This window comes from Panthera onca, chromosome B1 (genome assembly GCF_046562875.1).
Source record: "Panthera onca isolate mPanOnc1 chromosome B1, mPanOnc1 haplotype 2, whole genome shotgun sequence".
NCBI classification, from domain to species: domain Eukaryota; kingdom Metazoa; phylum Chordata; class Mammalia; order Carnivora; family Felidae; genus Panthera; species Panthera onca.
In genome coordinates, this window is record NC_138342.1 from 72,731,554 (window position 1) to 72,750,292 (window position 18,739).

The following is an 18,739-nucleotide window of genomic DNA, read 5'->3' on the forward strand; positions in this document are numbered from 1 at the left end:
GACTTGTTGGACTGAGTCCTTAACCTGTGGGGTCTGTGCTAACTCTGGGTGGCTTGTGTCAGAATTGAACTGACTGGTAGGACACCTACTTGGTGTCCAGAGAGTTGGAGAATTAGTTGGAATGGGGGAAAAAAACCCACACATTTGGTGTCAGAGTGTTGTGAGAAAAGACTCACAGAGTACCTCAGAAATGTGTGACTAGTGATAGCAGCTATTACATTTGTAACATTGAGACTAAGCTAATAGGAAATTAGCCCCCCCAAAATATCTTAAATCACATATCTCATAAGAAACTTGTAGTCAATGTATATAAAGAATTCTTGTAATTCAATTATTTTATTATTAAAATTACTATTACTTACTAATTATTAATAATTTTTAAATAATTCTTGTTATGAAATATTATAAACATTATAGACATTCCCCCAAAGAAAATATACAAACCACCCATGAAAATCTATCATGAAAAGATGCCCATCAGCATTAGTCATGAGGAAAACTCAAATCAAAACCACCATAAGATACCACTTCACACCCATGAGGATGACTATAACAAACATAATGGACAATAACAAGTGTAGACAAGAATGTGGAGAAATTGGAACCTTAGTACATTGCTGGCAAGAATATAAAATTGTGCAGCCACTGTGGAAAACAGTTTGACAGTTGCTCAAAATATTAAACATAGAGTTACCCTCCTTAGCAGTTCTTAGGTATATACCCAAGGGAAATTAAAATAGATCCATACAAAAGCATGTACATGAATGTACATAGTAGCATTCTTTATAACAGTCAAAAAGTGGGAACAACCCCAAATCCGTCAACTGGTGAATAGGTAAAGAAAACGTGGTACAGCCATACAATGAAGTATTATTCAGCAAAAAAAAAAAAAAAAAAAAGGAATGAAGTACTGAAGGGCTACTACATGGATGAACCTCAAAAACAATTCTTAGTAAAGAATCCAGTCTCAAAAGACCACATATTGTGTGATTCCATTTATATGAAATATCCAGAATAGGCAAATCTGCAGAGACAGAAGGTAGATTCATGGTTTCCTAGAGCTGTGGGGAAATTTGGGGGGTAAAGGGGAATACATGCAAGTGGGTGCAGTGTTTCTTTCTGAGGTGATAAAAATGTTCTACAATTGATTGTGGTGATGGTTGCACAACCATATGAATATGCTAAAAACCATTGAATTGTGGACTTTATATGGGTGAATTATATGGTATGTAAATTATATTTCCATAAAGCTGCTTAGAAAATTATATTTGGGGTGCCTGGGTGGGTCAGTTGGTTGAGATCAGTTGGTTGACTCTTGATTTCAGCTTAGGTTACAATCCCAGGGTCATGGGATCGAGACCCAAGTCAGGCTTTGCACTGACAGCATGGAGCCTACATGGAATTCTCTCTCTCTCTTTCTCTCTTTCTCTCTCTCCTTTTGCTCTCCCCCTCTTGCTCTCTCTCTCTCTCTCTCTCTCTCTCTAAGCAAATAAACAAACAAAAAAGATATTGGCCTAACCCAGGGAACAGAACAAGGTGTGCAAGAGGAACCTGAAACAAGGTCAACCTGACCCTTCTCAGCGTATCAATTTCACTATGGGCTAATCAGTTATATAAACATGAATCAGTAGTAATCGGAGAGATGCAAGCTAAAACATTCACAAAGGTATCAGTTTACACCTCTCAGACTCACAAAAAAATCAGAAATTTGGATCTTGCCAAGGTTGGAGAGGTGGGGGAAAGGGAACATACTGTTCTCCACTGTTGGTGGGCATCTACCTGGTGCAGCCATTCTGGGGAGTGATCTGGCATAATTTAGTCTAATGAAAATGTATTCTGTGACACAGCAATTCTGCTCCTAGTAAATATCCCAAAGAAATTTTCACATGGGTCCATATGGGATCATGGACAGGCTGTTTCCTCTGTCATAGCCAAAGATGGAAGGGAATTAAGTCTACATCTTAGGTGCATCTCACAGGTGCTCATCCCTGTGAGAGTAGACAGGTAAAATGTGATCCACACACTGGAGTCTAAAGCCTCTGTGAGTAGCATCAGGTTAGATGTAGGCACAGCTTCATTGACAATTCTTAAATACACAGAGCTGAGTGGAAAAATATAAACACCAGAAGGAGATATATGATGCAATACTGTTTCCATAAATTAAAAAATTTGCACACGGGGCACCTGGGTGGCTCAGTCAGTTAAGTGACTGACTCTTAATTTTGGCTCAGGTCATGATCTCACAGTTGGTGAGATTGTGCCTCTGTGCTGACAGGGCAGAGCCTACTTGGGATTCTCTCTATCCCTCCATTTCTCTCTCTCCCTCTCCCTCTCTCTCTCTCTCTCTCTCCCTCTCCCCACCGCCTTGCACCCTCTCTCTCTGCCCTCCCACACTCCCACACTTGCGTGCTCTCTCTCTCAAAATAAATAAATAAACAAAAAAGTGCACACAGAAAACAATATATTTTGCAATAGTACATTTAAAAAGATAGCCCACTCAAATAAAAGTAGCAATTAGTTCTGTGCCTGCAGTCTCTTCCTCCTAGAAGTTCTAAAAGGTTACAATTTATTGAGCTAGAAATGATTTTTAAATATCCAGAGTAAGACTGTAGGAGAGATTCCTGCCTTGTATAGATTTTATCAGATGACCTAAAGCTACATAGGCCCAAACAACTCTTTCCATAGGATAACAGAGGTTGCAACATTATGGCCACATCCTGAGATGATCTAGTTCCTTTACTATTTTAAGGATCAGTAGTCAGGGGAGATTTCTCCAAGACAGGATTCATACTTTGGTTCTCTGAAATTGAAAATGTTTGGTTTTGCTCTGAACTGAGGTTGAACCATCGATTCCACAAGTGCAGCAATGTACCATAGCTCAGTTTCCTTAAAACGAATGTTTTAAGGAACATTCACCTTGCTCACCCCACACCCCCAGTTTTTGCATCTTTCTGCCAGTGGCTCCTAGCATTCCCTCACAGACCTTGTCTGCCTAATGTTAAAGTGGACTAAGCCAGGTTTCATGCCAGACAAATTTGGTTTCATCTCCTGGCTATTCATCATTTATAGCCGATTGTTCTTGACTAAGTCATTTAACTTCTCAGAGCTGTTTTCCCACATGAATTAGGGAAATAATAAAACAAGTCAGCGATCTTTTCTAAGTATTTTCTATGCAACTACAAACATCCATGTTACAGCTCAAATCGTATCCTAGTTATTATGTATATTCTTCTGTTAATTTTCTTTTTACCCAAATTATATTATGCATAGCTTTCAATGTCAATATAGATAAATAATAGATGTCAGGCATGTGTGGGGGCAGGAAATCTCTACTTCATACTCAATTTTGTGGTACACAGAAATATGCTCCAAAAATAATCTATCTTTTAAAAAAAGTGAAAGTTAGGGGCACCTGGGTGGCTCAGTCGGTTGAGCAGCTGACTTCAGCTGGGGTCATGACCTCGCAGTCTGTGAGTTTGAGCCCCGCATTGGGCTCTGTGCTGACAGCTCAGAGCCTGGAGCCTGCTTCGGATTCTGTATCTTCCCCTCTCTCTGCCCCTCCCCTGTTCACACTGTCTCTCTCTCTCAAAAATAAATAAACATTAAAAAAATATGTTTTAAATAAATAAATAAATAAACAAATAAAAGTTGATTCAACAATATGATGAATAAAATACATGTTTTTTTTCGGGGCGCCTGGGTGGCTCAGTCAGTTAAGCGTCTGACTTCAGCTCAGGTCATGATCCCACAATTTGTGAGTTCGAGCCCCATGTCATAGGGCTCTGTGCTGACAGCTTGGAGCCTGGGGCCTGCTTCAGATTCTGTCTCTCCCTCTCTCTGCTCCTTCCCCACTCATGCGTGCTCTCTCTCTCTCTCTCTCTTTCTCTCTCAAATAAATAAAATGTTTTTTAAGAATTAAAATACATTTTTTTTTAAAGTTTATTTATTGGGGCGCCTGGGTGGCTCAGTCGGTTAAGCGGCCGACTTCGGCTCAGGTCATGATCTCGCGGTCCGTGAGTTTGAGCCCCACGTCGGGCTCTGTGCTCACAGCTCAGAGCCTGGAACCTGTTTCAGATTCTGTGTCTCCCTCTCTCTCTGACCCTCCCCCATTCATGCTCTGTCTCTCTGTCTCAAAAATAAATAAACGTTAAAAAAAAAAAAATTTAAAAAATAAAGTTTATTTATTGATTTTGAGAGAGAGAAAGAGAGAGCAAGTGGAGAAGGGGCAGAGAGAGGGAAAGACAGAATCCCAAGCAGACTCTGCAAGGGACAGCCTGATGTGGGGCTCAAACTCACAAAAGGTAAGATCATGACCTGAGCCAAAGTCAGATCCTTAATCCACTGAGTCACCCAGGTGCCTCTGAAATACATGTTAAAGAGTTTCACAATATAATCATTGTTATTGACTCTAAGATTGTACTATGTTAGATTGTATTACCAACATATTGTTTTCGTATTTAAATAGTACACTCAGTGAGAGAAATTATCTTAATATGAACATTTAATAAATAATTTAAAAAATCCATTTTATTTTATTGATTCTTTTTTAGTAATCTGCACACACAACATGGGGCTTGAATTCATGATGCCATCGAGAGTTGCATGCTCTTCTGATTGTGCCAGCCAGGTGCCCCTAATAAATAATTTTAAATTAATAAACAATAGCTACCCATGTCCGTATGTCCTTTAAAAAATAGACATTAGGGGCGCCTGGGTGGCTCAGTCGGTTAAGCATCCGACTTCGGCTCAGGTCATGATCTCACAGTCCGTGAGTTCGAGCCCCGCGTTGGGCTCTGTGCTGACAGCTCAGAGCCTGGAGCCTGTTTCAGATTCTGTGTCTCCCTCTCTCTGACCCTCCCCCGTTCATGCTCTTTCTCTATCTCAAAAATAAATAAAAATTAAAAAAAAAATTAAAAAAAATAGACATTACTTTTGAGAGTACTTTTAGGTTCACAACAAAATTGCATGTAATATACAAAGAGTTCTAGCGTATATCATGCCCACCTCACACCTCACACATGAACGAGTCTTCCCCACTACCAACATCTCCCATTAAAGTGGCATGTTTGGGGGGCACCTGGGTGGCTCACTCAGTTAGGTGTCTGACTTCAGCTCAGGTCATGATCTCACAGCTTGTGAGTTCGAGTCCCGCATCGGGCTCTGTACAAATACATACTTCTTTTTTTTAGTATATTTGACACACAATGTTACATTCATTTCAGGCATACAACAGAGTGACTTTTCAAGTTTATACATTATGCTATGCTCACAGCACTATTACAACATCATTGACTATATTCCTTATGCTGTGCCTTTGATTACCATGACTTACTCATTCCATAAATGGAAGCCTGTACCTCCAACTGCCCTTCACCCATTCTGCCCATCTCCCCACCCCCTCCCCTCTGGCAACCATCAGCTTCTTCTCTGTATTTATAGGTCTGGTTCTGCTTTCTGTTTTTGTTTATTCATTTGTTTTTTTAAAATTCCACACAAGTGAAGTCATATGGTATTTTTCTTTTCTAACTTATTTCGCATAGTATAATACCCTCTAGGTTCATCCATGTTGTCTCAAATGACACAATCTCATTCTTTTTTATAGCTATGTCACATTCCATTATATATATGTATATATATTTATATATATATATATATATATATATATATGCATCATACACACACACACACACACACACACACACACACACACACACCATATCTTCCTTACACATTTGTCTATTGATGGATACTTTGGTTGTTTCCATATCTTGGCTATTGTAAATAGTTCTGCAATAAACATGGGGGTGCATATATCTATTTGTTTTCTTTGGGTACATGCCCAGTAGTAGAATTGTAGAATTACTGGATCATTTACAAAAATGTCTATTCAAGTCCTCTGCTCATTTTAAACTGGTTTGGGTTTTTTGGTATTGAGTTGTGTAACTATATATATATATATATATATATATATATATATATACACACACACACATATATGTGTATATATATGTATATATATACACACATATATATATATATAATTTATTGTGAAATTGGCTAACATACAGTGTGTAAAGTGTGCTATTGGTTTTTGGGGTAGATTCCCATGGTTCATCGCTTATACAGCACCCAGTACTCATCCCAATAAGTGCCCTCCTCAATGCCTATCACCCATTTTCTCTTCTACCCGTCCCCCACCCAGTTTGTTCTCTGTATTTAAGAGTCTTTTATGGTTTGCCTCCCTCCTTCTTTGTTTGTAACTATTTTTCCCCCTTCTCTTCCCCTGGTCTTCTGTTAAATTTCTCAAGATCCACATAAGTGAAAACATATGATATCTGTTTTTCTCTGACTGACTTATTTCACTTAGCATAATATCTTCTAGTTCCATCCACGTTGCTGCAGTTTTTATATATTTGGGGTATAACTCCTTATCAGATATATCATTTACAAATATCTTTTCGCATTTAGTAGGTTGTCTTTTTGCTTTTTGAGAGTTTCCTTCGCTGTGCAAAAGTTTTTTATTTTGATGTAATCCCAATAGTTTATTTTTGCTTTTGTTTCCCTTGACTTACTTAGGAGACATCTAGAAAAATGTTATAACTGATGTCAAAGAAATTACTGCCTGTGTTCTCTTCTAGGATTTTTATGGTTTCAGGTCTCACATTCAGGATTTAATCCACTTTGAGTTTATTTTTGTGTATGGTGTTAGAAAATAGTCCAGTTTAATTCTTCTGCATGTAGCTATTCAGTTTTCCCAGCACCATTTATTGAAACGACTATCTTCTCTCCCATTCTATATTCTTGCCTCCTTTTCCATAGATTAATTGACATATAAGCATGGGTTTATATCTGGGCTCTTTATTCTGTTCCATTGATCTATGTGTTTAATTTGCTTTGATACTGCTTTGATTACTACTTTGTATTTTATTTTGTAGTATATACTTTGTAGTATATGTTGCAATCTAGAATTATGATACCTCCAGCTTTTTCTTTCTCAAGATTGTGTTGGCTATTCTGGATCTTTTGTGGTTCCATGCATATTTTAGTATTCTTTGTTCTAGTTTTGTAAAAAATGATGTTGGTATTTTGATAAGGTTTGCACTGAATCTGTAGATTTCTTTGGGTAGTAATAAATATACACTTTTTCATAGCTGCATGGAGTACCATGTTATGGATTTTCCATGAATACTTTAAACAACTGTTTGAAAATAAAGTTCATTTTCAGTTTTTTCCCATTGTATACCATACAGATGATGCAATATTTGTTAAAACTCTTGCTATTTTAACTTACCCATCAACATGAAAATAAGACCAACATGAAAATAAGACTGATGCATAGAAAAATCAACAGAGGAATGAAGAGGCAAATTATCGAAGATGAAACATAAATGGCCAGTATGAAATGAGAATTGCTCAACCTCATTAATAATCAAAGAAATGGGAATTAGAACAAGACACAAGAGACACAAATTGGTGAAGATGAAAAAGATTGATAATATCAGGACTGTAAACTGGGGGTGGGAGGGTTAATTATTACACCCTTGTAGGAGAGCAATTTAGCAATATGTTGCAACAGTCAAAATGAACAAGTCTTTTTGATTATTTTGAATTTTTAAAATCTGTGATAATAATATTGTTACATTAAGCGGTCCTTATCTTTTAGAGATAAATATCAAAATATTATGAATGAAATTTTCTGATTACTTGGATTACTTCAAAATAGTCTCGTTAGGGGATGGGGCAGACTTGTGAGACTGAACTCTTAACCTGTGAGGTCTGTGCTAACTCCAAGTGGTTAGTGTCAAAATTGAGTTAAATTGTAGGGCACTCATTTGGTGTCAGAAGTGTTATGAGAGGGGTGCTTGGCTGGCCCAGTTTGCGGAGCATAGGACTCTGGATCTCAGGGTGGTAAGTTTGAGCCCCATGTGGGGTGTAGAGATTACTTAAAAAAAAGAAGAAATGTCTGAAAACAGTTCAGGCTGGATGATGGGTACATTGAAATTCATTTTACTATTTTCTTTCCTTCTATGTTTTAAAAAACTTTTCCAAAAGGAAAAAGTTTAGAAAAAAGAAAAAAAGGTGTGCTTAAATCTTTTTTTAAGATTTTTTAAAAAATGTTTATTTATCTGATTGAGAGGGGAACAGGGGGTCTGTGCTGACAGAACAGAGCCTGATGCAGGGCTTGGACTCACAAACCACAGGATCATGACCTGAGCTGAAATCGGACCCTTAACCGACTGAACCACCCAGACACCCCTGGTGTGGTTAAATCTTAACATAGCATTTATTTTTGAGAAAATTTATGCTAAGGAAATGATAAAAACTAGTGGGAAAAGGATGTAGCTTCAAAAATATTCAATGTAACTTTCTAATGGAAACCTCAGTCTGGGTATTGAACTTTTTTTTTTTTTTTTTTTTTTTTTTATCTGAGCCAAGAACTACTTTGACAGTATCCTGAAAGATGAGCAAACTAGTAACTCTAGCTCAGGAGAAGAAATGCATTTCACCCAATCACTTTCTGGTAAATGATATCTAGCAAATGACATTGAGCTTAGCTGTCTAATAAGCTAAAACTCAAGTGGTTGCTAAAGAAAGATAGCGTTCAGAGTGAAAACCATAAACAAACAATTTCATACAACAAAATTATGGACGTAAGTACAGAAAAGTGGCTCAGTTTTGCTGTGTGAGTATACTCAGTGGTCTTCATGTCTACTGTGACTGCTACTCAGTCCTGAATCTTCTCTTTATGATGCACAGTTGAAGTTCTTAGTGAATTGGTTGCAAATAGCTCCCAAAGCCATTGCTCCTGTAGGCCTTTAATGGGTCAGGAAAATATTCAGATTTTTAGACAATGTGTAATGTACATATATGCTTTAGGAAAGCTTGCAATAAGGGCACATGTCTTAGTGATTTGGGGACAGAACATAAATAAATAGCTTTTATCTGTAAGATTTCAATGAAGATATAATGAATAATGCATAGAAGTTAGTGAGGGTTAACTGTGCTGATATATTACTGTCTTGGTCAGAGTTCTCTAGAGAAACCCTTTATATATGTATAAAGAGATTTATTATGAGGCATTGGCTCATGTAATTGGAGTCTGAGAAGTCCCACAAATCTGCCTTCTTCAAGCTAGACACTTTGGAAAGCCAGGGATATAGTTCGAAGGCCTGAGAGCCGCAAGACGCAATGGTATAGATTCCAGCCCTATGGTATAGGCTCTCAGGTCTGAGAGCCTGAGAACCAGGAGTGCTGAGGGCAGGAGAGGATTGTTGTCTCAGCTCAAGTAGCAAAGCCTTCCTCTGCCTTTTGGTTCTATTCAGGCCTCAACAGATTGGATGATGCCCACCCACACCGGCAAGAGTCACCAATTCAAAAGCTAATCTCTTCAAGAAACACTATCACACCAACACCCAGAAGTAATGTTTCACCAGCTATCTGAGTATCCCACAACCCAATCAAATTGACATCTAAATTAACAATCACAATTAGTTATCTGTTGCTACACAGAAAATTACTCCAAAACTCTGTTGTGAAGAACAGTAAACATTTATTGGTGCACATAATTCTGAGAGTCAGGAATTTGGGAGCAGCTTTGCTGGGCAGTTCTGTTTGGGGTCTCTCATGAGGTTGCAGTCAAGATGTCGGCCAGAGTTGCAGTCATATGATGACTTGACTGGGGCGAGAGGTCCTCTTCTGAGAAGCTTGTCTCTCGTGGCTGGTAAGTGGTTGCTATAGGAGGCTTCAGCTCCACAACACATGTACTGTGTAAGAATCCTCATGACCTGAGAGCTAGTATCCTCCAGAATAAGTGATCCAAGGCAGAAGGCAGAAGCCTCGATGTGAACCAGCTTTAGAAGTCACCCTCCATCATTTCTGCAGCCGGAATATCAAGAGCTATCAATAGCAAGAACTACTGGAGGCTACTTTGGAGGCTGGCTACCACAGATAATGACAGAATGAATGTAAAAAGAGTGCCAATGGGGGTGACTTGGTGGCTCAGTTGGTTAAACATCCAGCTCTTGATCTCAGCTCAGGTCTTGCTCTCAGGGTCATGAGTTCAAGCCCTGCATTGGGCTCCACTCCCAGAGTGGAGCCAACAACAACAACAAAAAAGGGGGCCACTGAAAGGCATTTTATTCTACTCCTCTATTTGCAGTTTAATTTCAATATTCTTGCCTTTATATCTTCTGTTTGTCCCTCCAAATCTACTCTTCACCATTCCCTGTCCCAGGAGGCTCACCTGTATGAACCACACCAAAGGTTGTGGTCCTCTGGCTTCATAGGAAGGAAGAGAACAGGACCATTAACTATCTTTGTTCCTTTCCTCAGACTCTGTCTCTTGCCCAAATGTGAGAGTTCATTTGGCGACCCTTGCATTCCTTTCAATAATCACTCCCTCCTCTCATCCCTTCAGGCCTAGGGGTCTTAACTGCCCTGCTGCTACTGACCCCAGGTTAAGTCATTGTCTTGGGGTTATGCTACACCCTACAACTTTGTGGACAGTTCACTTGCAAAAAAAAAAAAATTCTTTCCTCAGATGATCTAACTTGAGTGAAACCCAGTTTTCTGTTGAGATTCTGACTGATACAGTACTAAAGAGGCAAATGGCAAATTTATGTACAGCTCTTACACCCAGATAGCCTCCAAAAACAGTGACTCTGATGTTTGGGGTTATTTCTGCTGCTTCTTAGAATTTTGCTTCCTTTCTTCCTCCTTCCTTCTCCAGCTCACATCCAATATTCACTTGACCTTTTGTTTGCCTGGTGGCTCAGATTGGTCTTCAATTGTCAGTCTCAGAGGGTTTAAAGAAAAAGGAAGGTAAGATTCCTATCTAGAGTAGGATGCCCCTAGCCCTACTGCTGTTTACTTACTACCTTCCACGCTTTGGGTAAGCCCAGGAAAATCTGTGATTGGGTATTCTCTACGACTTGGACACCTCGGTGATTTTAAGGTTGGTATTCATGTGCTGGGATGGTGGGGCAGAAAAAATAGAAAGGGCCTGGCTCTCTGATGACTGTGGAGCCTCAACACAAGCACTGCCTACCTCCAGACTTCTTTGATGCACAAGAGAAATGAACTTCTCTCCTGAATAAGCCACTATCATTTCAGGTTTTTTGTTACAGGCAGGTGAACTTAATGCAAATCAATAGGATGTCCTTCAGATGAGATATCTTGGGTAGAAAATATCTGGCTACTCCAGTCACTGCAGCAAATCCAGAGAATGGTTACACTCAATCTGCACATGCACCTTTTTAAAAGTCCTCCATAGGACTGTATGTGTCAGGGACAGGCAAAGCTGTAAGACTTCATTCTGTCCTCCAGTGGCTTATAGAGGAGAGAGACTCTAGTCAGAACACAAGATGGTGGTAATAAAAGAAAAGTAGGCAAGTCCATTTTGGAATTTATAGAAGAAAAATAAAGTGGTAAAACCTCAGACTGAGAGCAATCCTGGGGGTTATACCACCAGAGTTTCAGAGCCCAGAGCACCTCATCTCCAACCTAAGACCATCAAGTCCCTGCTTCTTCTTTTCTTTAACTACAGCCTGCTCCAGGCTGTACTCAAAGCACCCAGTACTGCTTCTGGGAATTCCTGATACCACTGCCCAGCAATAGAGACCTTGAGAGAGAACAAGTCCTGAGGTGGGGACCAGTAAATGGAATCAAAGGGATGTAAGTGTGGAGATGGAGAGAAGATGTGGCCCTGGTTCTGTATTTTAAATAGATGGATGCATTTCTCATAAAAAACATTCCTGCCCTTGTTTGCCAGGCTTTCTTGGTTACACTGCAGGTTGGAAAGATATGTCTGACCAAAGAACTACCTACCATAATTTCTAACATCACTTTGAAGAGAAATGCATTCCAGTTATAAACAACCAATTAACAAAATCTTTCTTAAAACATAACCATTCATTCATTCAGTAACTATTCCTTAAGAGCCTACTAGTTGCAAGTACTGTTCTAGGTGCCAGTAGTAATGCAGCAGTGAAGAAAATAAAGTGAAATCCTTCCTGTTAAGAAACATTCTTGTGGCGCCTAGCTGACTCAGTCAGTAAAGCATGCAATTCTCAATCTCAGGGTTATAAGTTCAGGCCCCATGTTGGGCATGAAGCCTACTTAAAAAAAAATTCTTTAAAACTTGTAAATAAAGCAAAAACAAGGGTGGCAGTTCCTTTTAATGTCATGTGAGGGCATTGTTTATAAGGACCACCCAAGGATGATTTAATATTCTAGGGGGAATACACTTTGTTCAAATCACTGTTCTGATTAAAGGTCCCAGTCTTAGTGAAGTTACATGTTCCCCCCCCCCCATAAAGATGCAAATAATTTCTGTCCAGTATAAAAGACAAACACAAAGGTTACAATTAATTGCCTTGAAGAACATTAACCAGTTTTGTGTCTAACCTAGCAATTTTACTCTAACATTTCTTTATTAAATTGGAGCCAACGTTACCAATTTCTGGGTCCCTACTAATTACTTAGTTGAACAAAATCTTTGGTATGTGTTCATTATATATTTGTATGACAACCATTTTTTTTAACTTTTTGAAAAATTATACTTCAATAATCTTTTCATGGAGTTTATAATGCAGTTACATAGCTTCTCTCTCTGCTCTTTTCCCTCTCGTTTGGAGTTCAAACTAGTGGGCTACCATGTCATAATGCTTCCTATTCAATTTTTTCTTTCCTTAGGCTTTTTTGGATAGCAAATGGAGGAGACTAGAATATGTCACCCTCAAATATTCCTCTTTGACATAAAAATTGTTTCAAGCTTAAGGCAATGAAGAAGCAGCAAACTCTTCTCTCTACTTGCCCTCTTTCTGCCTATAGGAAATTCTCCTGTAGGAAATTCTCCTTTTTCTGCAAACAGATGTATCAGCTCAAGAGCAATAAAAAAGAAATCTGCAAACAAACCTTACTCCATTAGCTTCCTCCCACATATTTACCTTCCCTCAGTTTGCCACCTTGGAAGCCTGGAATGACTTTCCTTTGTCCTGTCGTTTCTCTATAAATTTACTGTTCTTTGTCGAAGATACTACACAAGCAAGAGTTCTAAGCCACTACTTTGAGTTACTCTTCAAGTTTCTCCTGTGTGATGTGCACTGCACACATTAAATTGTTTGCTTTTCTTTCATTAATTTGTCTTTTTGTAAAAAGCCCAGCTAAAAACCTAAGATGGGAAGACATAAAATTTTGCCTCCCCTACATAAAGAAACAGATCACTTTCTGAATGTTTGTGACTCCAGGGCACCTGGGTGGCTCAGTTGAGCATCCAACTCTTGGTTTCCACCTCAGATCATGATCCCAAGGTCGTGGGATTAAGCCCTGCCTCAAGCTCTGCACTGAGGGTGGAGCTGCTTGGGATTCTCTCTCTCTCCCTCTGCTCCTCTCCCCTGCTTATACTATCTCTCTCTCTCTCTCTCTCTCTCTCTCTCTCTCTCTCTCTCTGTCCAAAATAAATAAATAATTAATTAAAAAAATAATGTTTGTGTCTCCACTCCCCTAATTCATATGCTGAAACTCTAATCATAATGTGATGGTATCTGGAGTTGGGGCCTTTGGGAGGTAATTAAGTCATGAGGGTGGAACCTTCATGATAAGATTAATGCCCACATAAGAAGAGGCCAGAAGAGCTGGCTCTCTTCTTCTACCATGTAAGGATACAAAAAGTCAGGAATCTGCAACCTGGAAGAGGACCTTCACCAGAGCCCAAACCTGCTGGCACCCTGATCTCATATTTCCAGCCTCCAAAACTGTGAGAAATGTATCTCTATTGTTGATACATCACCCAGTCTATGGTAATTTGTTATAGCAGCCTGAACTAAAACATCCCCCTTACAAGTTTCATTTTGACTCTGTCTTTGCAAAGCAGATGGCAAACAATTATTGAAGCCACCATCATCTAGTCTGGTTGCAAGTAAGCATGCAAGTGTTTAAGGTTTGATTTTTACAGATCAAGCAGAGGACCAAAAAAGGTGGTTTCAGCAGCAGGTAATGAATCCATTGGCTACAAAAGAAAAAACAGCCTTTCCTGGCTCTCAGTGTATTATTAAATCACTCCTTTTATATGACATCCCTTTCCCCCCCTCACTGTCTTTAGAGAGAACACTGTAACTGAGGTGGGCAAAGTCAAAGTTCTTATGAGGGTGAAATGACAGATTCAGAAACTCCAGGTGCACTTTGTCATGCAGCCCAGTAGTGAGGACCTGAGATGACTTAGCAATATCTTTGTACTTTGTGCCAAATGCACCCGTATTTACCTTTTGTGGGTTTTTTTTTTAACTCTCTTCTCTTTTGTTCTCTTTTTTATCATCATTTTTTTTAAGTTTATTAATTTTTTCTGAGAGAGACAGAGATAGTGACAGTGGGACAGAGGCAGAGAGAGAAAGAGACAGAGAATCCCAAGCAGGCTCTGGACTGTCAGTACAGAGCCTGGAGCCCAATGTTTAAGACACTGTGAGATCATGACCTGAGCCAAAACCAGGAGTTGGGTGCTCAAGCGACTGAGCCACCCAGGTGGCCCTTATCATTATATTTTAAATGTTTATTTATTTTTGTGAGGGTGGGAGGGGCAGAGAGAGGGAGACAGATGATCTGAAGCAGACTCTGTGAGCCTGATTCTCTTCTTTATTATTTTGATATTTATTTAAGAAATCTTTATTGAGTGCTTATTCTATATGAACCATTGTGGCAGTTAGGAATTAAATGGTAAGTCAAACCATAATCCCTACTTCTCACAGAGTTTACAGTGATTCTCCATGAATAATATGACAACAATAACTAATACACATAAAATGATTATTATATGCTAGGCATTCTTCTAAGAACTTTAAATTTATTGTTTAATTCACACAACTAGAAAGGTATTGTCATCACCATTTTATAGATGAGGAAACCAAGGCACAGAAAGTAAGAAATTTGCCCAAAGTCACATGGCTACAGTGGTTGAGCTTGTATCCTACTTGCCACCCTTTTATTGTCTTTACTAATGCAGATGTCACCTGAGGTGTTATACTAATTCATTTATTTATTAATTCATCCACTCTTCACCCTGTTATTAAGCATCTTTGATGATTTAGGAATGTGGGGGCACCTGGGTGGCTCAGTCCGTTAAGCATCCGACTTCGGCTCAGGTCATGATCTCACAGTCTGTGAGTTCGAGCCCCGCGTCAGGCTCTGTGCTGACGGCTCAGAGCCTGGAGCCTGTTTCAGATTCTGTGTCTCCCTCTCTCTCTGACCCTCCCCCGTTCATGCTCTGTCTCTCTCTGTCTCAAAAATAAATAAACGTTAAAAAAAATTTTTTTTAAAAAAAGGAATGTGGCCATGGTTTCCAGCAAACAAGGAGTTAGGAAGTCCTTGTCATGGAGTCAATCACAGTTTCCTGAGAGGGAAAGGCCCATAAACACATAATTCCAGCACAACCTGTTAGGTACAAAGGCAGGGCTATGTACCAAGTGAAACGTAAACAAAGAAGCAGGAGTGACTAACTTTTGTCTGGGGTTGTTGAGAAAGACTTCACAGAGGAGAGAAATTTTTATTAGTGTCTTAAAGGCTAAATAGCAACTCATTAAAGACTAATAGGGAGATCAATCCAGAGAAAGGAAAGAACACAAGGAGAAGCCTGGAGTCATGCCAGGGCCAGGTGTGTGGGCGATGATGGTGCAGGTGGGTGAGGAGCAAGACTTAAGGATCAGAAGTCGAGTTAGGGTTGGCACTGCAGTCCCAGAGACAGCCACCACCCAGCCTGATGCCACTGACCCTGAGCCAGAGATGGCTGTGCCTCCCACGTGTGCTCATTTTGGCAAATCTGCGAGAGATGTCTTCACCAAGGGCTAGGAATTTGGCTTAATAAAACCTGATTTGAAAACAAAACCTGAAAATGGACTGCAATGTACCAGCTTAGGTTCAGCCAACACTGAGACCAACCACTAAAGTCAGCATCAGCCTAGAAACCCAGTATAGATGTATCAAGCACGGTCTGACAACCTTGGAAAAATACAACACAGACAACACTCTAGGCATGGAGATATTTGTGGAAGACCAGCTTGCATGTGTACTGAAGCTGACCTTTGATTCATCCTCTCACCAAGCACAGGGTGGGAAGGTGGGAGGAGGATGCTAAAATCAAGACAGGGCATAAGCAGGAGGCATCAACCTGGATGTGGATTTCCACATGGCGGGGCCTTCAGACCGGGTCCCTCAGGTGCCACATCAAAACGACTGGCTCGCTGGCTCCCAGATGAATTCTGAGACCACAAAGTCTGGAGGGACCCAGAGCAACTCTGTGGTTGGCTACAAGACTGATGAATTGCAGCTTTACACTAATGTAAATGACAGGATGGAGGCTAGTGACTCCTTTTATCAGAAGGTGAACAAGAAATTGGAGACCAATGTTAATCTGGCCTGGACAGCAGGAACTAGTAACACTGACTTCGCAATAGCAGCCAAGTATCAGATGGACCCTGACGCCTATTTCTCCACCACAGTGAACAGCTCCAGCCTGATAGGTTTAGAACACATTCAGACCGTAAAGCTAGCTGTCAGACTGACTGTGTCAGAGTGATGCTGTCAGCTCTGCTGGATGGCAAGAATGTCACTGCTGGTGGCCACAAGCTTGGTCTATGACTGGAAGGCAAGCATAATCAAAGGCTATACAATCATTTCATTTTAAACTATTTTACAGCATAGCTACCCTCAGAATTTAGTGTACCTTTTAATGTTTGTCTGGAATGCAATAATGCTAAACATCATGTTGAACCTCCATATTAAATGATTCCACTTTAAGGTGTTACTCTTTCAGAGGTACAGAAGAAACCCAATTCCAAACAAGATCCTTTCAGCTGTGGACTTGGGGGGAACTTGGTGGCCTCTAGAAATGTCAGGGCTTTTTTTTTTTTATCTAGAAACAGCTGCTAGTGGAAGTTGATAATTACAAACTGTCATTAAGTAAATGAATGAAATTGTGACTTCCTGAGAAGTGAACCTTAGTTTCCTACCCCATGAAGGAGAGGCTTGTTGTTTGATGGTGTGTACAAACTCATCTGAAAGAGACTTTTTTAGGCAGATTTTCATGACCTGTTTCCACCCCAGTCCATCACCTCTTTTACACCAAAAATAGTCTGCAATGCATGGTAGCTGAGTTTTTTGTTTTGTGAGTGTGTGTGTGTGTGTGCACTCGAACGCCGTTTTGAGATAGAGGTGGATGAAGCCAGTAATTCAGGACTTTATCTCCTTTCATGTTGTGTTTTTTTGCCCTTGCACCAGATGAAACAGCTTCTAAGAGTTCTAGCTGCAAGCAGAGAAGAGTCTCTGTGACTGTAATCACATGGTGACATCATTCAGAATCTAAATTGGACTTCTGTTATATTCTTGCCACTCGGTTTATTTTTTAGCAGTTTAACCGGTGATTTTAGAGTCTTCCATTTTGGGTAGAATAAGATCCTCCTTTAAAATGCTATAATTAACATAACTTACAGTGAAACTTGAACAAAATATTAGAACCTCAAAAAAAAAAAAATAAATTGAGTTGGAAACAAAGAGTGATTATTGACGATACTCAAAGGGGTTTAAACTGGGGATTAATACATACAGATCTGTATTGTAGAGATTCTTTGGCACCATTTTGAAGAAGATTAATGCTAGAAGATCCCAAGGAAAGTTAGAACAAATTGGTAGCTATTGCAGCCATCTAAACATTATTTCAGTTATGGAAGAGTATTAATTCAGAATTAATTCAATTTCTTCACACAACCCCCATAAAGTAGGTGTGACCATATGCCATTTTACAGATGAAGAACTCAGTGAATAGAGAGTTGCCAAATGGTATACAGCCAGTAAGTGGAGTCATGTTTCACACCCAGGCAATCTGTGTCTGCATTTTTAGAGCCTTCGGGAATAGGGGTGGAGTGCTGTACTGGAGGTGGGGTTAGGGGATACAGCCCATTACCAGGGCAAACTTTCTTACAAATCCCCTTTAAATATCTTTCTCTCTTCCTAGAGTTTACACTCACTCTGGCTGCTAATCTCTCTGCTCTAAGGGCTATTGCTGTCACACTGCTTTTCTTGAGAACTTCTTCCTTCTCCTGCCTGGCTGTTTATATTCCACTTAGCTCTGAGAATGTGACCCCTCTACCCCCCTTGGCCTAAGCACCCTCCTAGGCTAAGTGAAATCTCCAGATTTGACCTTTTTTTTCTGAAGAGAATCAAACCCTGCTTTCAATTCTGGAGAAAGTGGATAGGAGGAGAAGTCTAGGAACTTGAAGGCATTAAGATGTTGGATTTGATTTCAGGTTTGTTTATTTTTGTGGTATCTCAGAGATATTCAAGTAGAGATGAGAAAAGAAGAGAGAAGCCAGAGGTTTGAATTTTTTCTTTTGAAAATACTTATTAGGTATTTGTTTGCAGACACTTAACAGGAGTTTTCAAATACCATCTCCCTGGCCATTACCTCTAGTATTTTGGAAGGCAGCCTTTGTACACAGCTAGATATTTTTTCTAAATAACTTCGAAAAGAAAACTAAACCAGTGAGTCAGTGGCCAAGTTCTAACAGTCTATTATTTTTAATATAGGATTTTTTCTGAAGATAGTTTATAATACATGTTCTGAAATTTGCAATTTCCTCAAGTTTAAAGACCCACATAGGGACAGATGTCATAATATTTGTACAAAAAATTTGATAAATACATGTAGGTAAAGGTTGTATTTTTTTATTTTTAATGTTCCCAATAAAGAAAAGTT

The 18,739-nt window shown here is 39.5% G+C and overlaps 1 protein-coding gene and 1 pseudogene across 2 annotated transcripts in view; both read left to right on the forward strand.

Annotated features, from left to right (window-relative positions):
* The window catches only part of LOC132692318 (uncharacterized), a 62,009-nt gene that overhangs the window by 14,295 nt on the left and 28,975 nt on the right, over positions 1–18,739 (forward strand). The window lies entirely within an intron of this gene.
* LOC132693295 (non-selective voltage-gated ion channel VDAC1 pseudogene) lies at positions 15,481–16,689 on the forward strand (annotated as a pseudogene).